The following is a 20,847-nucleotide window of genomic DNA, read 5'->3' as shown; positions in this document are numbered from 1 at the left end:
CCTGCCCGGGTGGTTAGGTGCACTGGCCGCCTTAGTCACTGGCCAAAGACACTATACTTACTCTAGCCTTAGCCGATCCCACCTCTCTGATGGCTGAATTCCTGGAAAAGCTTTATGCCATGAGACATGGATTTTCCTTCTTGCTATATAACTGGAGCCTTCATTTACTGAGTGCATGATCAGTGTCAGGGACTGTATTGAGCCTTTCTGACATAGCTTGTGAGTGTGTGTGTGTTTGCATATTGGTGCCCATTTGTGTGTCGATGTTAGAGGTCTACATTGAGAATCTTCTGCAATCCTTTTTTCCCTTTTAAAGATTTATTTTTAAGACTAGGCATGGTGGCTCACACCTTTAATTCCAGCAATCCAGAGAGGCAGGAGGCAGGAGGCAGGAGGCAGGAGGCAGGAGGCAGGAGGCAGGAGGCAGGAGGCAGGAGGCAGGAGGCAGGAGGCAGGAGGCAGGAGGCAGGAGGCAGGAGGCAGGAGGCAGGAGGCAGGAGGCAGGAGGCAGGAGGCAGGAGGCAGGTGGATCTCCTTGTGTTCAAGGCCAGCTGGTCTATATAGTGAGTTATATCCATGAAAGCCAGGGCTATCTAGAGAGAGAGAGAGAAAAAGACACTTTCAAACTAAAGTTGTTTTTGATATTTTAAATTTGATGTGTTTTTATGTGCGCTGGCATGTGTGTACGAGTACAGGTGGCCACAGAAGCCAGGGGCACTGGATCTCCTAGAGCTAGAGTTACAGGCAACTGTAAGCAGCCAGAGATTATAGAAATGCACTACCATCCTGGCCTTTTACCTGTGGGCTGGGAATCTAAACTCTCAGGTTATCAACGCTTATATGGAAAACGCAACTGAGCTGTCTCTTCAACAATCCTGTGTTCCAGCCTTTCATCTGATGCTCCTTCTAACCTGATCTGGTCTCCTTCTGACTGGTTGGGATGCTAGCTCTCAGCTCAGAAGCATGAGAGCTAACAGGAGAAAGTACTCCCATCAATATCAGGTGTCAAATGTGTCCTGGGGTAACTGAGTCAACCTGAAATGGCATGCTGTTCTTGTTGGCCCTTTGTACACAAGGAAAGATTAAGACCTGACTCAAGGGTGCCATTAGTAGCAGGCTTTATAGCCACAAAGCTACAAAGCTGTAGTGCCTTATGGGGAAGGTAAGCGTGGTTTCCCCAGTTGGGCCAAACTTGGGGCCTCAGACTCTTGTAACTGTTCTACACTATCACTGATAAAGCCTGGGGCCGCACTCTCCTTAAACAAGTTCCAGGGGACCAATAGAGTCATCATGCATACAGAAAATTTGCTTAAGGAACCCTCTAGAGAAGAGCTAATTGCAGGAGGAAGAGGAGATAGGCAGTTAGTAACTCAGGAAGAGAGGACTAAAGATGGATCAGGGCAAGACAGCCATCAATCAACCCATAGGATCTTGGCCTGGAAGACCTTCTTCCAGTTATGTTTTCATAAGTTCTTAGCATACAAATCCACCATGAGGACTTGCCCTGGGTTCTAGTCCCTCCCCAGTATACATTGTCATAGGGGAGCAAGCATCCTCAGGGTCTATGGAGCCAAGATGGCTCCTGACCACACTGAGTACCACAGACACATGATCTCACTCCATTGAGCAATGACCTGGGAATCTGAACCCTAGTAGGCTGAATGGGGAACTAGGACTTCCTGAGAGAGAGAGGAAGTGTCACCCATTATGCTTCTTCTATCCTCTCATGTACTCCGAAATCCCATATGGCTCCCTGCACAGAAATGTTCACAAGGATGTCCTTGCCATACTAAAACCTGGTAGTCACTTCAGGGGTAGATCCGTGAATCCCGGGTAGGAAGCCCAGGGTGGGTCAAGGCTCACACAGGCCTTAGGATGGTGAAAAAGACAGGGGCAGTTCATGGAGCCCTTGTACAGAACAGATAGTAAGAGATTCCAGCATGGCCTTGGGGTGAGGGCTGAAAAGTTATTCTCAGTAGGATAAGCCAAAAGGCATTTCAAAATTAATGAGCGGGTCTTGGGGTATATAATTCAGTGGTATAACATTTACCTAGCAGGCATGAGGACCCATGTTCAATATCTAACCCTGAACCAAACAGATGAAATATAGGCGTTTAACAGAGGAACTCGGGGATAATAGCACTGGCCTTTCACAGTTACTTCCCTTAACTCTGCATGAACCCCGCTTGCCTCCAGAAGAACACTGGTTTGCCTATCTGTGGTCTGGGAAGCCCTTTGGACTGCCAGGTGGGCCCTGGGCTGATCTCCAAGGCTCTCTTTACTCTGCTCCATTCCTTAGAAAAACAAAACAAAATAATAACAACAACAATGACCAAACAAAACAAAACAAAAAACAAAACAACAAAAAACAAAACAGGATTCAGTTAGTGTTGCTGCAGCAAGTTTATTTAAAAACCAAACCAAACCAAACCAAACCAAACCAAACAAGTTTCAAAGAAAAAGCATTTCTACCTGTGATGCCTGGCTTTCGAGGGATCAAAGATAAAGAAACAGATTGTAGTGTATGCTGTGTAAGCAGCTCAGACAAGCTGCCCGGCCTCAGTAGGTCCGGGGAGACCACAAGCCTGCAGTTTCCCTGACTCAGCAGAGAGGCAAGAACCTGTTAACCTGTCTTAGAAGCTAATAAAAAGATCGCAATGAGATCATGTCTGTTAAAGCCCTTTGAGTTCCTGGAGCTCCCGTGCTATACTGTGCTGTATTAACAGCATCCTTACTGCTTATTCAGCAAAATGATCACCTAGCTAAGAACTGAATTCTTCTTCCCCTCCTTCCGGTCCCTGGTTTCCTTAAGCGTTGCAGTTGATGCTTTCTTTGCATTTTGAAAAGCTGCCTTTGAAAAACATTAAGTGGATAATTATTTTAAACCTTCTGTCTTAGAGCCTTATTTTGTGCTGAGTCCTTTGTCTCTGTTAAAGATTGTGTACTTCTGCTGGCAGATAGGTCACTGACTTGGGCAGAGGAACCTGGGAGGTCACACAGCTGGGAGCAGTCAGTTGTATTTGCCTCCGGGTCATGCCTTTCAGTAATCATGCTTGCATTTTCTAGATTATTCTTTTTGGTGAGCAGGGCATGTCTGCATTTCCTCAATGAGCAAAGGGACGATCTGCCTTCAAGGGACCGGGGCAGCCAGCTGTTGTTCTGAAAACTTCTAGTGCTGGATGACTGGTGGGGTGTCAGCAGCTCAGCCCACATTTCTCCCAAACTCTCTTCCTCCCTCTTTCTAATGAGAAAATTGAAGTTGGAACACACAACTGCAGACCTGGGACTGAAACCCAAAGCTCATTCCCTTTGTCTAGTTAAAAAAAAAAAAATTCTGGGCATACATCTTAAATCCTGGCATGTGGGAGACCAATGCAGGTGGATCTCTATGAGTTTGAGACCATCTTGGTCTATATAGAGAGTGTAGACCAGAGTCTAGGAAAAGACCCTTTCTCAAAAATAAATAAATAAATAAATAAATAAATAAATAAATAAATAAATAAATAACTTGATTAAGGACTAAGAGTTCTGTTGTAAATCAATTTTATATGCACTTCTAGATGTTCCCTGTCTTTTGTGTATTGAATGGGATTCATACTCTGATGACACGGGTCAAAGCTGCTGGCCACGTCTCTTCCCAGTACAATCTTAGTGATCAGAGATGCAGAGAGAACAGGGCAAAGCTGGTCAAGCAGGTTGCCTGAAGGTCTGTATACACGATACAAAGCCTGAATCAATGATGGTCTTGAATGTTCTTCAAAGCTGGAAGCAAGACCATCAATGTGTGCTGCACAAAAGCAAACCGGGAGACGTGCCCGTAGGGTCGTACTAACTAGCCGTTACTCTTATCCTTCTACATGGGCTTTAGAATAGTCTCTGAGAATCATTCCTAGAAGTGAGAGATGCCTGGGAATGTCCGGATTTGAGTTACACCGAGGTTTTGCTGAAACAGTGCGTGGCTGTGAGTAGTGCTGGCCCAGTCAAACTTCACTTATAATTTACCTGCTGCTGCTGCTCCTCGGCCACTTCCTTTTCCTTTAATTCTTTTTTTTTTTTTTTTAATTTCTTGTTTGTTTCTTTGTTTTTATTTGTTCGTGGAGACAGGGTCCTTTTTTTTTTTTTTTTTTTTTTTTTTTTCAGTCCTGACTGTCCAGAGTTTGGTAAGTAAACCAAGCTGGCCTCAAACGTAGAGATCCTCCTATTTCTGCCTCCTGAGTGCTGGGGTCAAAGGCATATGCTACTGTACCCAACAGCATCCACCTGCTTCCATGTTGTGTTGGTTTTTTTCACACTCTTCCAAGTAATCTGTCTCACACAGGTTAGCACCTAGGGCTAGGGCACTGATGCTGGTTGTGCCTCTTAGGTTAGCACATAGGGCTAGGGCACTGATGCTGGTCATGCCCTTCAGGTTAGCACATAGGCCTAGGGCACTGATGCTGGCTGGTCATGCCTCTCTTTCTCTCTTCCTCATATTGTTTTTTGAGTCCAAGTCTTGCTACTTAGACAGGCTGGCATCCATACTCCTGTTTCCAGTGCAAGAGTGCCAGGATTACAATTATACACCACATGCCTGGCTGAGGAATAAGGATTCAGAGCCCTGCCTAGCACAGCAATTTCCCCATGTGACAGTGACTGAGTTTCTCTTTCTGGTTGGAACTTCAGATGTCTTAGCTCATCCCTTTGCTGACATCACCCATGGGCACAGGTCTTCAGTTCTCCTGTTTTATACTTGGAATGGCTGGAATAAATTGTGTGGGAATTTATGATGCTTTTAGAGCTTAGCAAGATGAGGTGACATGGTGTTCTGTGTCCTGGCTCGAACATGTGATGTCTTTGAACAAGTTTGGATCTGGAGTTAGCGTTTGTAAAGAGGTCGTGAAGGTGACATGAAATCATTGGGATGGGGCCATCCAGTCTGACCAGCATCTCTCTTGGTTGAATACACAGAGACACCAGGGATGTTTGAACAAGAGAAGGCAGCACAGGGGGGCAGTGGGAGGTGTCATGCACAGGCAGGCCAAGGAGAAAAAGCCTGCTGCAGCGCAGCCTCTGATGCTTTTTCCTGGTCCCCCCCAACCCCCAGGCCAACAAAGACATTTAGGCAGCATTAGTGGTTAAAGTCAAGATTTCTATGTTTTCATTTCCATTGCAAGCGACATAAACAGAATCCACAAACAGCAATGGGCTATTATTAGGTTCCACGTTACTCAGCACATTGGCCTTGGGAGCTTCTGAAGCTCTGGTGTGGCATCTTCTAGTCTTGATCGGCACTGTTTCCAATCGGCAGATGTAACACCTCGTGGAAGGCACCAAGAAACTTGGACTAGGGATCTAGGTATTTCATGCAAGAGTTAAATTTGAAGCTGGTGCTCAGCTCCAAGGCTGTGAATTTACTCACTGTCTATCTTCTTTTGTTACAGTGGGTCTGGGTGACTGATTTCATTCATAACCACAGCATGTCACTAAGAATGGAAAAAGACATCCATCCATGCCCAAAAGAAGCCCTGTCTTTAGCCCGCAGCTTCGGGCTGAGCCTTCCAACTGCTCTCCTCCCAACCTTGGAAGGAGGATCCTGAGCTGGACTTGTGAAGGCTGTAGCTACAGCTGTGACTGTAGCCATGGGCATCTATCTGTTCCCTGCCCTTACTCAATGCCATCAAAGCCCATGTATGGACCAGTTCAGTGCTAGCATCTGGGCTACCCTAGGCTTACCCTGCATATCTTATTCTGCCTCCCACTCAGTGAAGTTGGCACAGTGAGGACTCCATTACCTCCTTGTATTTTCTATAGTGAAAGGAAGACAGCCCCTGCAGGTCATTTGCAAAATGATGAAAAACTGGTCTGCACACACAATGCAGGCAACTGTCAGTAAAAGTTTCGTTCTACTGTTGAATTTTTTTTTTTTTTAAAGAATGACTCTCGGGCTGGGCGTGGTGGCACATGCCTTTAATCCCAGCACTCGGGAGGCAGAGGCAGGTGGATTTCTGAGTTCGAGGCCAGCCTGGTCTACAAAGTGAGTTCCAGGACAGCCAGAGCTATACAGAGAAACCCTGTCTCGAAAAACCACCAAAAAAAAAAAAAAAAAAAAAAAAAAAAAGAATGACTCTCATGGGCCCCAGGTGTTACAGTAAATACTGTTCTCCTCTTCTTCCTCCTCCTCCTCCTCCTCTTCCTCCTCCCCCCTATCACCACAATCACCATCACTATTTTTCCCTGTAGACATCAGATAGGATCAAGGAACTTTTTAAACCACTGCCAGACTCTACCTTAGAAGTTAGGACAGTCTCTTAGATTCAGAGATGTCAAATGACAGTTATTTGCAAACCTTGGCAGAATTTACATTCTGTTCCTAAGCACTGGGAAGAGCAAACAGGTACCGATAGGGATATGAACCCCTTCTCACACGTGGGTTTCAGGTGTGTCTTCTACAAATCGGGGCTACCCTGTGTCTAGTTAACTACAGGTAACTAGATTGAGAGTTGGGCCAGTGATGTGTCTAGGAGTCCATAGCCTATTATTCTCCCTGGTGTGCAAGAGTGTGCAGTGACTTTGCTGAGGTGCTGCCATGACCAGAAGTTTGCACACACAGGTGCACTCATGCAGGCAGCCCCCCCACAGGCTTTCAGGAAAGTGGGGTGTGGGGCCTAACTCCCAGGTGCTCTACTGTTTCGTGTTCCTCAGGCTGAAACTTCAGAGCAGGGCACAGCTTGTGCAACCTTAAGGACAGATGCATTCTTAGATCTTGACCCTGGTGTTGAATTTCCTGGCACCAAGATTTCAGCTGACTGATCAAAGCAGAGTGTCTCAAACAGGAGTGGGGCTCATAGAAACCAGGGTGGCTGGGGACTGTATGGGTGTATTTGGATGTGACTGATCTGAGGGTCATGGGAGCTGTAATTCATGTTAATATAATCATTTAGCACCTTCTGTGCTAACTCTAGAAAGCTTCCTGCTTTCTCTTTGACTTGATCCAGGTTTGGGGGAAGGCAGCTGTTGTTAAAAACTATGTTGTACACTGGCAAGCCTGAAGCTTATTCGCCTGGGAAAGTAAGACACAGAGCCGGGATGAACCTAGAACCCCCAAGTACAAAGTATACTTGGATGTTTGGGATGCTGGGCATTTGTTCTTCATAGCTAAGTGTTTGCAGTTTCCCTGGTGGAAATAGTAATCTGCTAGTAGGCATGGGTACCATGGAGCCAAGCTGAACTGGGTGAGTACCATCCTTGTAACTCACTGTGAGTTGGATACTATGGAAACAGGGCATTATCAATTGAGGGCATCAATGAATAATCCAAGGCTGTCTTCATGAAAAACTTGTCTTCATGGCAAAGATCAGAATCTAGCATGTGGCCAGTATTCTCATGTCCTTGCCACATATGTTTTTAAGACTGAAGGTTGGTAGGAGTGTGGTGAAGTGAGTGTGTCTAGGTGTTGGTGTCTCTCTGAAGAAGGAGGGGAAGGGAGGAGACACACATAACCACAGTGGTTGGTGATTCTGATAATTGTTTCCCCAATGCTTCCCTCTAAGCGTGTTCATCCTGTTGATTTATGAAGACACTCCTGAAGCCCTGCTCTAGACTCTAGGCATATGGCTGTGAAGAGATGTGGGATTTGCTCTAAGAGAAAGCCTTGGTACTACAGAGCCCTCAGGGAAGGAGGCAGGGAGTTCCACTTTGTACTCTTCCACACACTTGTCCGGTAATGGTAGGAAGGCAAGGACCTTTGTCAGCACTTAGGTTATCTTGTCAAGCTTGGCAGCACCCTGCTCAGCTCCCAGAGAAGACCCCTACTGAGCTTATTCCCAGGCGAGGAATGGATCTTTTGCCGCAGTGGGCCTCCTGCTTACCTCCTCTTGTTCACTTTTGATGGCTCCCATCCTCCCCAACCAGCATGAAAGGTCTCTTGTATCCAGCAGTTTCACCTTTTGCAGAACAACTTCCTGGAAAACTTTCTCCCCAGCTTTACCACCCTACTATTTTGCTACAAGGAACCATTTTAAGCAGACATTCTGCAGGCCACCCTCATTTCCATCCCAGCCCTAATTACTGGAGTTTATGAAGTTGCAGGAGCCACATTCTCTAAAAGGTGGCCTTATTTGTCTCAAGGCATCAGCTGAAGAGTGGTAGGTAGCCGAGACTCCAGCCTTGGAGGCCAGGCTTCTGTGGTCTTTCTGGTCTTCTGCCTCCTGGAGGGCTGTAGATAGGAGACACCCTTCCTGGAAAGACAACAGTTTAGGGACACTACAGATAAGGCCAGGCGGGTGTGCCTGGTCGGCCCAGAATAAAAGGCTTACCAGGAGAAGTTTCTTAGGAATCCACCTTCCTGAGGTGGGTCCTGACGATAAAGATGCCTTTGAAGTTCCGTTGGTGGGAGATAGGATCTTTGCGGGCAAAGCTTGTCACCAGGGAGCCTTCTGGATGGATGTCCCCAGATAGCCAGATCAGCAGGCCAGAGATAGAGAGAAAGAGCACTTATCTAGGAGGGCCTCTGCAGGACTGGCTTTGAGGTACTTCCTTCCTGTCAGCCCACTTCTGGAGTCTTTCTTCACTCTGCAGATGCAGAAACTGAGGCAGAGGTCACTTTTTTTTTTTTTTAAAGTCCCAATAAGCATTGTTCTTGTTTGCAGCCACTGGAGACTTCAGAATGTGGTGTTACACATCGTGGATATTGAACACATACTAAAGGCAAGCACTGTGCTGCATTCAGGGAGAACAGAAACCAATTATCACACTCTTTCCCAGAGAACATTCTGGGTCTTCTGACTGGAGAGAGCTTAGATGGGCAATCATGCCATTCCAGCCAAGGTTCTGAGTGTGATGCGGAGAACAGGTCAGCACACAGAGGAGCTTGCAGTTGGACTTATGCTGAGAGAGAGAGGTAGAAGGGAGGGAGGAAAAAGTGAGCAAAAAACAGACTTTGAGAGGACCACTTAAATTCTGGCTGAGCGTAGAGAGTGCAATGGATTTTTAAGTAGAGGATGAGTATGGCTTTTTACACACCCAAGGTCTCTGCATTATGGAAACATCACTGAAAAGGGAGAAACTGGCAGTGGTGGAGATGAACTCAAAGGCATAGCTTAGTGGTAGAGCACATAGCCCTGGTTTGATTGCCAGCCCTGAAGAAACACACAAGTACAGGGGTTTGGTTGGTATGGAAGGGGGGCCATCTAGCCTGGGACAGACATTGGCGAACTGGAAACCCCTGATACAAGAGAATTTTCCCACAGAGTATCTTCAGGCATCATTACCTTTATCCTAGGGGCTGGGACACTCCCTGATTGAGGTGGCCATTGAGAATTCAAGTGTACCTCTTGGTCCCTGATGCAGAAATGAAGTCCCCAGCAGGCTCCTTGGAGGGTGAGAGGCATGGGAATCTTTAAGCTATGCTGTGCTTGTTCTTGGAGACTTGGTAGGGCATGCATGCTGGATTGGTTGCAGGCTAGATGTTCTTACAGAAGGATTGTTCTCCTGCTGCTGACGGATGTACAGACGAATGCAGAGACAGTGAAGGGCTTTCTCCTGAATAAAAAGCCAGACCCAGGCCTTTTCACAGAAGGAAATCCATCCACAATCCAGGCTGTGGACTGGCAACAAAAGTTTAGCTACCAATGGTCTTGTAAAGGGGGCTGGAGAAGTTCAGATCTTGGAATTAGGCCTTTAAACATTAGAATCCAGACCATGGAGTTCCCCAGATCCTGACCTCAGTCCCAATATGGGGCACAAAGGTGTTAGATTAACCCAGAGGTGGGTGTGTGCTTCACTGCATACATTCCTGCAGAACCACAAAGTGTGCTTCTGTTGAAGCAGCTGCCACGAGGCTCAGAAACTTTCATGGGCACCCTGGGAGGAGCTTATGCCGTAATCCCAAGCTTAGATGGAGGGCCATCCTGGGTTAGGGATGATATAGTGGCAGTGCCTCTACTCTGAAGATGGAAACAGAGGATTTCAATCCTCTATAATTGCTTTGAATGCCAGCTTCATCTATGAAGACGGGAGATGAACTCCTGGTAGTTCCCAAGTGCCCCAAAGCCTGAAGCCGCCTTATTGAAAAGTAGACTGGAAAAGTCTGCCTCTCCAGCCAAAAATAAAAATGGAATGTGATGTGTACCTTGAGGTACTAATATTCTATCTAGAAGGGCCAAAAGCAGGTTCTTAGGTGGTTTTTGATATGACCCCTCTTGTCACCTCTTACCCACCACAGCACAGTGGCCAGCATACAAGCAGGCCTCCTGATTTATAAATAAAGTTTTATTAGACTCCAACCATACCCATCCTCCTCTATTTTGTCTGTGCTGATTTGTTGCTTTAGGGGCAGAGTCCAGTCATGGCAGAGAGCTTGTGCCCTACAGAGTCAGAAAGGTTTCTGTCCCTTAAAGGAAAAAAAAACTGGCCAGCCCCTGCTGTAAGCTGCTCTTCTGGTACTGGGGCTGAGCTCTTCTTTGCAGAATGTGGAGCCTTCTGCAGGCCATTTCTCAGTTAGTATTTCCTTGCATCTCAGAGCATGCCAGTGCGAGCAGGGCCAGCAGCAGGTGAGCGAGCAGCTGGCATTCACAGCGGCTCTCCCTGACCTCATAGGCTAAGCTTATCCTGCATACCTCTGCCAGTAGGCAACAGCCCAGGCCCACGCTGCTAGGAGAGGCTTTTGCAAAGGACACCCATCACTTGGGGATTGCTGGGTAACAGTTTGCATTGGTGATCATAGAGAGCATGGGACATGTCTCTTCCCATCTTCTCATGGAGTATCCCTAGCCCCTGCCTGGCCTGGTATGTAAGTTAATTTTATTTTTATTACTATTATTATTACTGTGACAATATACCCAACAAAAGCCAAGGGAGGGTTTATTTTTGGCTTACAGTTTGGTTCTCCATGGTGGGGAATGCACGGAGGCAGGAGCATGAAGTAGCTGATCACATTGTATTTGCAATTCAGAGAGCGGTGTCTATACTGGCCTTCTATTTGCTTTATCAGTTTCCTTTAGTTCAGGATCCTGACCAATGGCATGGTTCTGTTCATCCTTAGAGTGAGTCTTCTTTCTTAACCTTAAACTACTTAAGTTACTTAACTTAACCCAGTCTAGAAACTCTCTCACACAGATCTTCTGGAAATTTGTCTCGGGGAGAGGCTAGATTCTGTTACACAAGCAATTGATGCTAGCCATTACCTCTGGGATTAAAGCGGGATCCCAGTAATACTTTATGACCGGAAGGAAGACTCTAGAAAAGGAGATAGCCGTGGCCCTTCAGGGTTGAATGCTAGAGTCCAGCTTCTAGAACCCATGGCAGCCTGCTGGGTGACCTTGGACAAGGAGCCTGACTCTCTTGGCTTTGATTTCCTCATTTGGAAAGTGGGGGTTAAGTCTAGTCCTGACAGAACCATGAGAGATACAGGCATGACAATGGGTCACATGCAGGAAACATTCTTGACCCATTGCCAGGGTGGTGAGAAGACAGGCTGTTACAGGCTCAGGGGCATTTGCCGGGGACTCCTGAGAGACAAAGAGTAAAAGGAGAAGCAGTCCTTTGATAGTCTTGCCAAAGGAAATTCCCAGCAGGTGAGAGTGTTGAAGATGGAATAGCAAGCCTTTCCTCACCTGGTATGCTCTTGAGAAAGCCAGCCTCGGCGTGCTTGTCTTCTTCCACGGAACAGGGAGAAGCAGGGTGTCTCCTGTGGATTGTTACCAGCACCTCAGCGCTGCAGTGGCCCCAACAGGACCTGGAAGCTGCACGCTGAAGCAGGCAGGGGGCAAATTCCATTCTTGTCACCCCCCAGCATTGGTTAGGTGCTCCGTTTGCCCCCTGTGGGTAAGTCACCTCCTCTGGCCTGCTTTCCCATTTCAGAGAAAGTCACTGGACTGAACAGCAAGGGAGTAGTCAGGGAACCTCTTGCCATTTGCCAGTTACCCACAGAGCCCTGGCTCGTTCCAAAAGCAGCTATTGAACCATGGCCTAAACAAATTAAGAAGGACTCCTGCCTCCTGTACTCTTGGCCCTGGAGTTTTGGAGAGAAATCACTTTTATTTTTTATGAGTTAGATCTTCTCAGCCCAAAATAATCAGCTTTGAAATATACCTATACCAGGATACAGACCTGATAAACAGATACCCTTATACAGGGAAGGACTAGACGCCGGGGGCCCCTGGAAGCCACAAGGTGAAACTCTTGCCTGTATATGCCCTTGCTATACATTATATGTACATGGTCTGTAAAATCTGGGGGGGGGGGGGTGAATCAGCCTGATTAGGAGAAAAGATACCAGAAGGTCCCCATTTATGGATGTAAAGACAGTGCAGGTTTCTGAGCTAAATTGAATGTGGCCAGAGGCACAGAATTGGTTGGCTAGGCATTAGGACTAGATTTAGGTTAAGTGCTCAACTCTGGTTTGATTGTCTCTGCCTGTATTTTATGCAGACAGCAGTCTGTCGGGATTCTATGATGGGCTGGAATCCCACTTGGACCCCCATTTGCAGGAACCTAAACTTATCCGTGCTCTTAAGCACCCCACTGCAGAGGCTGGTCTCAGTTACCTTTCAGAAAAAGGCTTAATTCAGGTTGCTGAGTTTTGAAATCGCTTCTAGACCTCCCTGCGAGGTTTTGCATGAACATTTGTGGGAATCAGTTAGCATCTGTTCATATGCAGATCTGGGCTTTTTTCTACTCTTATCTGATCACTGTAGGAAGGAGAGGCTCCGATGTCTCAGAGCTGAGGCTATCAGAGACTGTTGGATCCACCTGTATACTTACTGCAGGGCTCACTAAGCTGACATGACCCTGACTGCACCCGCATCCACCCACATCTGCTTTTTCTCACTAGAGACCATGTTCCTGTATCTGTATAGAGGCTAAAGGATAACTTAAGAGTATCGTCTTCGGGAATGCCATCACTTTCTTTGAAACAGCTTCTCTCTTTGGTCTGGAGCTCACTAATTATGTTAGATGAGTTGGCCAGGGAACCCCTAAGACTCGCTTCCATGCCTTCCTGGAATGGAGGTTCTGATTGTGTACCTCCATGCCCAGCAAGGTTGCTTTCTTTGACTTGCCCTTTGATGCTTTCTGAGTTTGTCCATTGCCCATATCCTGAGTCGTTTTTTAGGGCATTAGGGTTTCATCCATGCTTAATTATCTTATATAGGCATGGAGGTAGAGAATTATTTGTCATCTCTTTTTCATTCAATCACGTTTATATCTTAAACTTTCATTATTTATATTAAAGCACCGTACAGTGCTCATTCCTATCAGTGTGTCATGGTCAGTGAAGCTGATTATATTTAAAACCAGTCGGCATACAAGGGACTCCAGTTTGCTCTTACACCTGGGGTTGTGTGTGTGAGGGGGTGCGGCTGTGCACCTCTCTGCATGTAAGTTTTCTTGGAAATCATTTGGACACATTCTCAGCAGAAGGCTTATTGAGTCAAAGGCCACAGTTTAATAACTCTTGACCCATATTGCTAAATTACTTTAAATAGGGTTGTTTACACTGCCTCTGTTAACAGGAGGACATGCCAGCTTTACCACCCACCAATCTCGGTTAGTATTTTTAAACACATGTTATTTAATAGGTACAAAATAATCTCCTTTTAATTCACGTATATTTATTCTAGGGAGGATCTACCCCCCCCCCATCTGTTTGTTTACCAACTCTCTTTGAGAATGCTGACCGACACCTACACCAACACCTGCTGATTCTAGAAGCTACTTAATTCTTTTCCATGTGAATCCCTTCAAGATGACCCAGGGGTAGAGTTGGCCTGACTTCAAGTGTGTGAACTTCAACATTGAGCCTTTGTGTAAAAATGATGTTTTTTTTTTTTTTTTTTTGGACTTGCTTCAGAGCTTGAAGGCCAGGACTGAAACAACTTATTCTTAACCTATGAAGCCACCAAATTGGCCCCTTGGCTTTGTTGGCTTTGTGACTTTGAACTTAACACTTGTTTTCTCTTCTTCTGTCCTGCCCCAGCTTTGCTTGATGAGCAAGACAGGATTTTCTGAAGAAAAATCTTTCAGATACACCTCCTCAACTATTTTTGGGTTTCTTACTTTGTGGGAGGGAGGGAGGGAGAGAGAGAGAGAGAGAGAGAGAGAGAGAGAGAGAGAGAGAGAGAGAGAGAGAGAGAGAGAGAGAGTCATGTGTTCCTGTTAAGGTTTGTTTTAAGTATGAGCAGTTGTTTACCTTTCTAGACAGCTTTCTTTGATTTTCTTCTCCCTGCCTAACCCACAGCATCCTGTGGCCTTGAGGCTTCTTCAGCAACTTGTCTCCGCTCTCTGCCCCAAAGCATCCTGGAGCTCCTTCAACTCTCTAGCTGGAGCCCCTTTTGCACAAGGAAGGCCTACAGTAGCTGGAAGAGTCCAGCAGAGAATTTCTAGACCTTTGCTGTCCCAAAGGAAGAGAGGAGTTTGCCTGGCTGCGTAGCCGTGCCCACAGTCACCTGGGTGTATGTGAGCAGAACAGGAACTTCAGCTGAGGTTTGCAGTTTCTCTCTGGGGCTGTCGCTCCCAGCCCTTTGGTCCCCGAGTCCTGTCTCTGACTTCCTTATAGTGCTCCTGCTTAGATTCCTCCTGGGCTTTAGAGCGATGCATTCGTTTCGCATTGTCTGACGCAAGGTTTCATGTTGACCAAGTTGGCATTAGCTGTACTCAAGGCTTCTGATCCTTCTGCCCCTACCTCTCTACCACGGTGTATACTTCCCATGTGAGATATATATTATATTCCATGCGGATTCCTTCAAGATGAGCCAATGGCAGTGCAGTATAAGTGAAGAAACTTGAACATTGAGCCCATATGTGAAATGCTGCTTTTTTTTTTCCTAATTGTGATGGAAAAGACGTATGAAAATCAAGAGGGACTGAGGGATTGCTGTATAGATAGGTCTGCCTGTAAACACATGACCACATCTGTTGTTGCACACTCAAACCTGTCTTACACAAACATCTTCAACCTCATTTTACTCTGCCATTGGCAATAAAATAGCTTTTATTTAAAAAAATAAAATAAAAAAACCCCAAAACAGTGATTACATGGTGAACCCCAAACTGGAGGCTGGATGAGTCCAGCGAGTGACTTCTTTGGGATTGATATCTTCTTTGATGAGATGCATGGTCGGCTTCCACCCTGTCCTGGACTGACTCATAGGTTGATAGTTGACCCGGGGTCACTTGAGATCATTTTCATATTTAAGAACTCATTTGTATGTTTGTTTCTCTCTTTCCTTTGTCAGTGTTTCCCTCCTCACCCCTATGTGTGGATATGTGTACTGGGGTGTCATGAAATTACTTAGAGGAGGCTCTCTGTGGGGCATAAGCGAAAACTCACAAGGATCATTGGAAAGCAAAAAACAAAAAACAAAAAACGAAACAAACCCTGCCAGTAAGTTCTTGTCTGTGTTGCTCAATGCCTCCTTCTCCACCTCAGGACTTGTTAACCTCATAGGAACCCTGGGCTGGATTCCTCCTTCAGCACAGCACAGTCCTGGCATGGGAGTTTAGGAGATTCTGTTCTTAAGGAAGTATTATGCAGTATTCACTCTCTCTCTGCTATGGATTAGACCTCCCACTTGACATCCTCTTTGCTCTGTTCAGCTGACTTAAAGGATGAAGAGTTAAGGACTTCTTTTGGCTTTTGAAATCTTGATTGCCTGGAGCGTGAGTCTTTTTCTGGGGCTTAGGTCTTGCTCTATGTAGGTTGACCTGTGGCTCCAGCTTGCTCCCCTTTTTCCTGTTGAGTGTTGGTGACATCCTGGTTTTCTTGAGTCATTAGTAAAGTGGAGGATAACCATTTCGTGCTTTCATAAAGCCCTCAACCCTCTGACATAAACTTAGGCTTTATCCATGTGACTAACTGGCTAAATGAAAGATGTGTTGCTTACAGTGCGCTACGTCTCTGTAGTAGCTTCATCACTCTGGAATCTCCAGAAAAGACTTTCTGAGGATGTGTGGAACCCTAGGGATTTGTGGCATACAATTGGAAAGTATATCAGGAGAGACCTGTAACCTGGGATCTTAAGGACCCTAGCATCCACTTACTGCATTATGTTGAAGGCGGTCCACACAGATTGTTCTATGTTTAGTTTTCATTGAGTCACTTAAGGTGCTTGAGTCTGTGCCCCATGTCCCTGAAAGACCACAATCTCAAAGAGGTAAACTTCACTCTGTGTGCCTGATGCCACACAGGAAGGAAGTATTGAGAACTCTGCCTAAATTCTGAGCTATACTGCCTCCCTGCGATATGTGTTGCCTGCTACCTGATACTGACATCAAGGTCTGCCCTGGACTTTGGTTCTTTGAACTGTCCCCCCTGCCTGCCACCTCTGGCCCTGGCATTTGGTTACTGAGGTGCTCCCAGCTCAGGGATATGCTATAATAATAAGCTAAAGGCAGCAATAGATTCTGGAATACCCTTCTCGTTTAGCTCCCTGTATCACCTGTTTTCTAATTGCCTCAAGCAAACATCACCCTCTCTCACTGTCCTCACCGACCTTTGTCTGCACAAGCCCCAAGTTCTTCTCATTTCCCTTTCTCGATAGCCCATGTTTCTCAAGTATTACTCTCAGAAAGGAGGTCAGTTGGACTCTAGGATCTTAACTAAAGGAGGTCCTCCAAGTGTCCGTACCTTTTCAGCGGGGAGACCGAAGCTAGGGTCTGGATTTTTTCCAAGGCTGGTTCTGCTTCTCCTACAGCTATCTTCTCAGAATGAAGAAGCTCCTGGTTGCCTCCAAGGCTCTTTCTACTTCACGACCATGGAAGCCAAGGCACCCAAAGCAACTGTGGACTGCTCAAGGGGTGGCTAATTTGGGAAATCTTACATCAGTTCTGAAGCTTGGGTTGCCAGCTGTCATCTCCTTCATTCCAGGAGCTTGAGAGTTTCTCATCACTGTAGGAATGAGTATTTAAACCATAGTGATGTGTTGATGGCCTTCTGTGAACTCTCCACAGGGACTGCAGGAACATCATGGTTCACCGATCTAGTAATGAAGGCTATGGCTGTGGAATTCTTCCACACTTTGCGTTTTTGGATTGTCATGTGAAGCATGTGTTCTGTTCATTGGATAGCAAAATAAAGGCCTGGTTTATTAACCCAATGTCCTTGTACATCTTCCTTGCTCCTTCTTTCAAATCATGTAAATCACACATGCCTCCTCCAGGAAGTTTTTCATAAGTCCTTTAGTTGTTATCTTTGCCATTAAATCCTACACATTATACAACCAAAGGTCTACCAAGCTTTGCGCACTGAGTGTCAAATCACCATGACTGGTCATTTATGCTATATAGCAGGTTCAGCTGACTTTCTTGTTCAACAAATATATGATTACATTGAATTCTTCTGTCCATCCAATGTTCATCTAATCACACGAGGAACGTTTTGCTTATGCTATTTCATGAATAGTGTGCTGGGGGAACAAAGATAGACCATGTATGACTCTAATGGCCTAGGACTCAGGCACACACTGCACCAAACATGAAGATCTGAACCTTTTTTATAGCTCCTGCTCATTGATCATAGTTGTGAGCCTTGAATCCCGCACTCTTGTCGATGCGCTGTTTCCTCATTTATAGGGATGTTACCTGCCTTACTAGAGCTTTTATGTGGTAACACAGAGCCTTGAGAATCCATCATTAAAAACAAAACAAAACAAAAACCCAAATAAACGAAGTAAAAAACAAACAAAACAAACCAAAAAACTACCCTTGTTGGCCTATAACTTGCCATCTAACCCAGGTTAGATCTAGCCTGAATTACTAATCCTCATATCTGAGCTGCCTGAATGCTGGTGTTACAGGCCTGGGCCACCACAGATGGGTCAAGAGATCCTGCATTTTACAAGCTGAATTTTTCTCTGAGGCAAGTATCAGTGTATAGGTTAATAAGCAGGATGCATTCTCTGGAGTACATTGGGATCAACAATTGTGAAATGCATGGAAGGAATCAGGATTGGAAGGAGCCACCGAGCTGTGAAGGTGTCTGAGCATAGCATAGCCCCAGAGAGAGCTCTGCATAGACCACACTAGAATGCTCTTTGAGAACTGTCCTGAATTGTGGTGGCATGACGGTTGATCAGTGACAATGTACCATTGTCTGGAAGGATACTTGAGTTTGATCCTGTTCAGCTAAAGTTGTCTCCAAAGAAGCTGACAGCGGAGTGTCAGTTGGTTGTACTAAGCAACTGTTTAATGATAGATGCATGGTACCTAGCACAAAATAAGCAATCAGTATTTAGGGAAATGTTTTCACCCAAGCGCTATGGAAACTGTAATTCATTCAGCAAGTGCTTACTATTTGGACAATGATCTACTGAGCTCCTTATAAGCATCGTGCACCATGGCTACAAATAGGAAGTTTATAATATGAGGTAGGTTCAGTACTGGCTTCCTGGAAGAGTCAACCCGGAGATGTAACTTCCTGGATCATGGGCTCTGGGACTCGGTGTTTCCTTGTGTTTCTAGAAGATCATTTCTTGAGATGAGGTGCGAGGTGTCTCAGGGGTGGGACTCTCCATCACGGCCCACCTGATGCACCTGTGCACCACGGGAAACTCCCTGCTAAACTTACATTAACTGTTTGAATTCCCAGTAGCTTGGAACTTCCCCAGGGGTCCCATTGGCTCTGTGACTTTCCATCACTTAAGTAATTGAAGGATGGAGCCGAATGGAAATAATCTATACACTTTCTTCTGTGAGTCACCAAAAACTACAGCCCAGGGTGTGTGTAACTTCTTGACTTACTTTTCCTGTATGCAAATGAGCTGTCATTACAGTTCAGTAAGTAGAGACTCTACAGAGTGAACATGAGATCATTATAGTTTCTATTTGAAAAAGACAGAGATAGCTTGGTACGACTGCCTACCTTGGCAAGAGCCCTTGGTAGGAAGTGCTTTTGAGTTGGGACCTTACAACTCTTTGGGAAGTGTTTGTTGGTATACTCTGGCCCCATTTTCCAGCTCTTGCCTTGACCGAGACATAGCAGGAAGTAGATGATCTCTAGTTTGTTTTTATCTCCACAAGTCACCCAGGTGATCAGAGAAGCTTTCCGGAAAGCAATGGCTTTGATGTTCTGGGTGACAAGCTGTGAGTGTGCGGCAGGAAAGGAGGGTTTTGAGGTTGGAGAAATGAAACTACTTTGGGTGGTGACTTCATCACTTAACAACCCTATGGTAGGAAGGTTCTTATAAAAGAAAGGTGAATGCAAGTGTAGGTATGAAAAGGAAAGTTTGAGGTGGACAGCAGTGAGATGACGGGCTTCTCATGGTTCGGGGAAATCTTCCGGCACCATCAACCTTCTAGGACCCTTCTTCCTCCCACACTTCACCGAATCCTCAGTTTCACCAGTGATCATGTTTACACCTGTTATCTGCTCCATCCTTCGCACATGATGTTACCCTGACCCATGCATGCCTACTGCTCAGGGAGCTTGACTTAGAAACCAGAGTTCTTGGACCAAATAGCCTTTCTCCATAGAATCATAGTGGTCCTCACTGACCTGAGAGCATCCTGTCTTCCAGTTCCCAGTTTGTAGAAGCTATACCTTCCCCTACCCCTCCCAGCTTCTCCTCTGTGGAACCCCAATGTTCTGTTCATGGCTCTTCTGAGCCTTGGCTTCTTAAGCCCTAACTGGGACTGATAACAGTCCCTGCCATTCTCTTTAGGTCACTGCTGTGCAGAGGAAAGGCCTTACACACTGCCTGAGTTGAATTTCTTGAGGTTGACTTTCCTTGATGGCTTTTTTTTTTAAGCTGTGCTGGGGAGTCAAGGGTATATGACCTCACCAATTAGTGATCAAATCTTTGACACCCTTAGGTGTTACCCAGGATACTAGTTTAGCCATTTGGAACCAGGTGTGTCGAACCTGTGGCCAATAGGCCACTTGAGTCTCACGATAGCTGTTAATGCAGTTCACTACTTTCGTAGATGACACTATCATATCGCAATGGCAAAAGGTTGGACAGCTCTGTAAGATTTAGCCCATCTATCTTCTGAAAGCAGGAATATGTGCAAGGAATGAGTGACGGCTGTGTGCCAGGGAAGAAACATGATGCTGCGTGGGAATGATCACTGCTTCGTGCTCAGTGCTGGCTCATACAGTAATGTGTTCATTTCTTTGGTGTTTTGTTGTTGTTATTGGTTTTTGTTTATTTGTTTATTTGTTTTTGTTTTTTCCCGCTTTTGTATTTAAAACAAAGCAAACATCTTGGTCTATTTCTTTTCAAGCCCCTTTTCAGTAAGTGTCTAAGCCTCCAAGTACTTGAGGCGTAGTAATTTATAAAGGAAAGATGTTTGTTTAGGTTTGTGTTTCTGGGCTTTGGGAAGTTAGTCCATGGTTGGGCAACTGCATCTGCCTTACAATATGGCAGAAGTCGGAAGGCCAAGAGGGTGCAGTGGGAAGAGATAGTAGAGTGAGAACAGCCTTGCTTGTAACTACCAAGCACTGGGATTGCAAACACTCACCATGGTAAGAATTGACCCAGTTCTCTAAGAAAGCTCCTTACTAAGCAGGAGGATCAAGGAGTGACAGCAGTTAGACACTGAGAATAACAAAATGCTTACCAAGCCCCTACTGTGAGCTGGGGCTGTATTGTGTTGGCTTCCTCAGCCTCCAAGAAGGTAATGGCTGCTGCTCTCTATCTTTGAATACAAGTCAGGGCCAGAGAACCGAAGAGATACTTGCTACTTCCTGGGGCTCTCATTTTGACCCCTGGCAGCCAGTGTCCTGAGATTGTCCCTGATGCTTTCATGCTTAGCCTTGATGGATTTCATAGAATTCAACAAGGGTAGGAGCCAGGTTGGGCCAACCCTCCTGGAATCATCCAGCTGTATCTGTATTCGATCTTTTTCAGGGCCTTCTTTGGGGAGAGCAAATAC

The 20,847-nt window shown here is 45.8% G+C and overlaps 3 long non-coding RNA genes across 7 annotated transcripts in view; 2 read left to right on the top strand and 1 right to left on the bottom strand.

The window, feature by feature from the left end:
• The window catches only part of LOC110310163 (uncharacterized), a 205,261-nt gene that overhangs the window by 114,654 nt on the left and 69,760 nt on the right, over positions 1 to 20,847 (top strand). The gene's annotated exons all lie outside the window — the stretch shown is intronic.
• LOC110310164 (uncharacterized) lies at positions 5,108 to 11,696 on the bottom strand. 3 transcript variants are annotated; one of them, XR_003834959.2, is made up of 3 exons: positions 11,592 to 11,696; positions 9,309 to 9,519; positions 5,108 to 8,865 (listed from the first exon to the last, which is right to left on the bottom strand). It is a non-coding gene; the product is annotated as an uncharacterized LOC110310164 (long non-coding RNA). The 3 variants fall into 3 exon arrangements; XR_002379819.3 differs by lacking the exon at positions 9,309 to 9,519 and having other exon boundaries at positions 5,108 to 8,216; positions 8,295 to 8,865; positions 11,592 to 11,679; XR_015045563.1 differs by lacking the exon at positions 9,309 to 9,519 and having other exon boundaries at positions 11,592 to 11,679.
• Positions 10,316 to 17,053, top strand: LOC147000770 (uncharacterized). Its single transcript, XR_015045567.1, has 3 exons — positions 10,316 to 10,764; positions 11,648 to 11,802; positions 16,671 to 17,053. It is a non-coding gene; the product is annotated as an uncharacterized LOC147000770 (long non-coding RNA).

Source organism: Mus caroli, unplaced genomic scaffold (genome assembly GCF_978045245.1).
Source record: "Mus caroli unplaced genomic scaffold, Mus_caroli_1 scaffold_16, whole genome shotgun sequence".
Classification (NCBI taxonomy): domain Eukaryota; kingdom Metazoa; phylum Chordata; class Mammalia; order Rodentia; family Muridae; genus Mus; species Mus caroli.
Note: the sequence above shows the minus strand (reverse complement) of the source record. Positions and strands in the feature narration are given on the sequence as shown.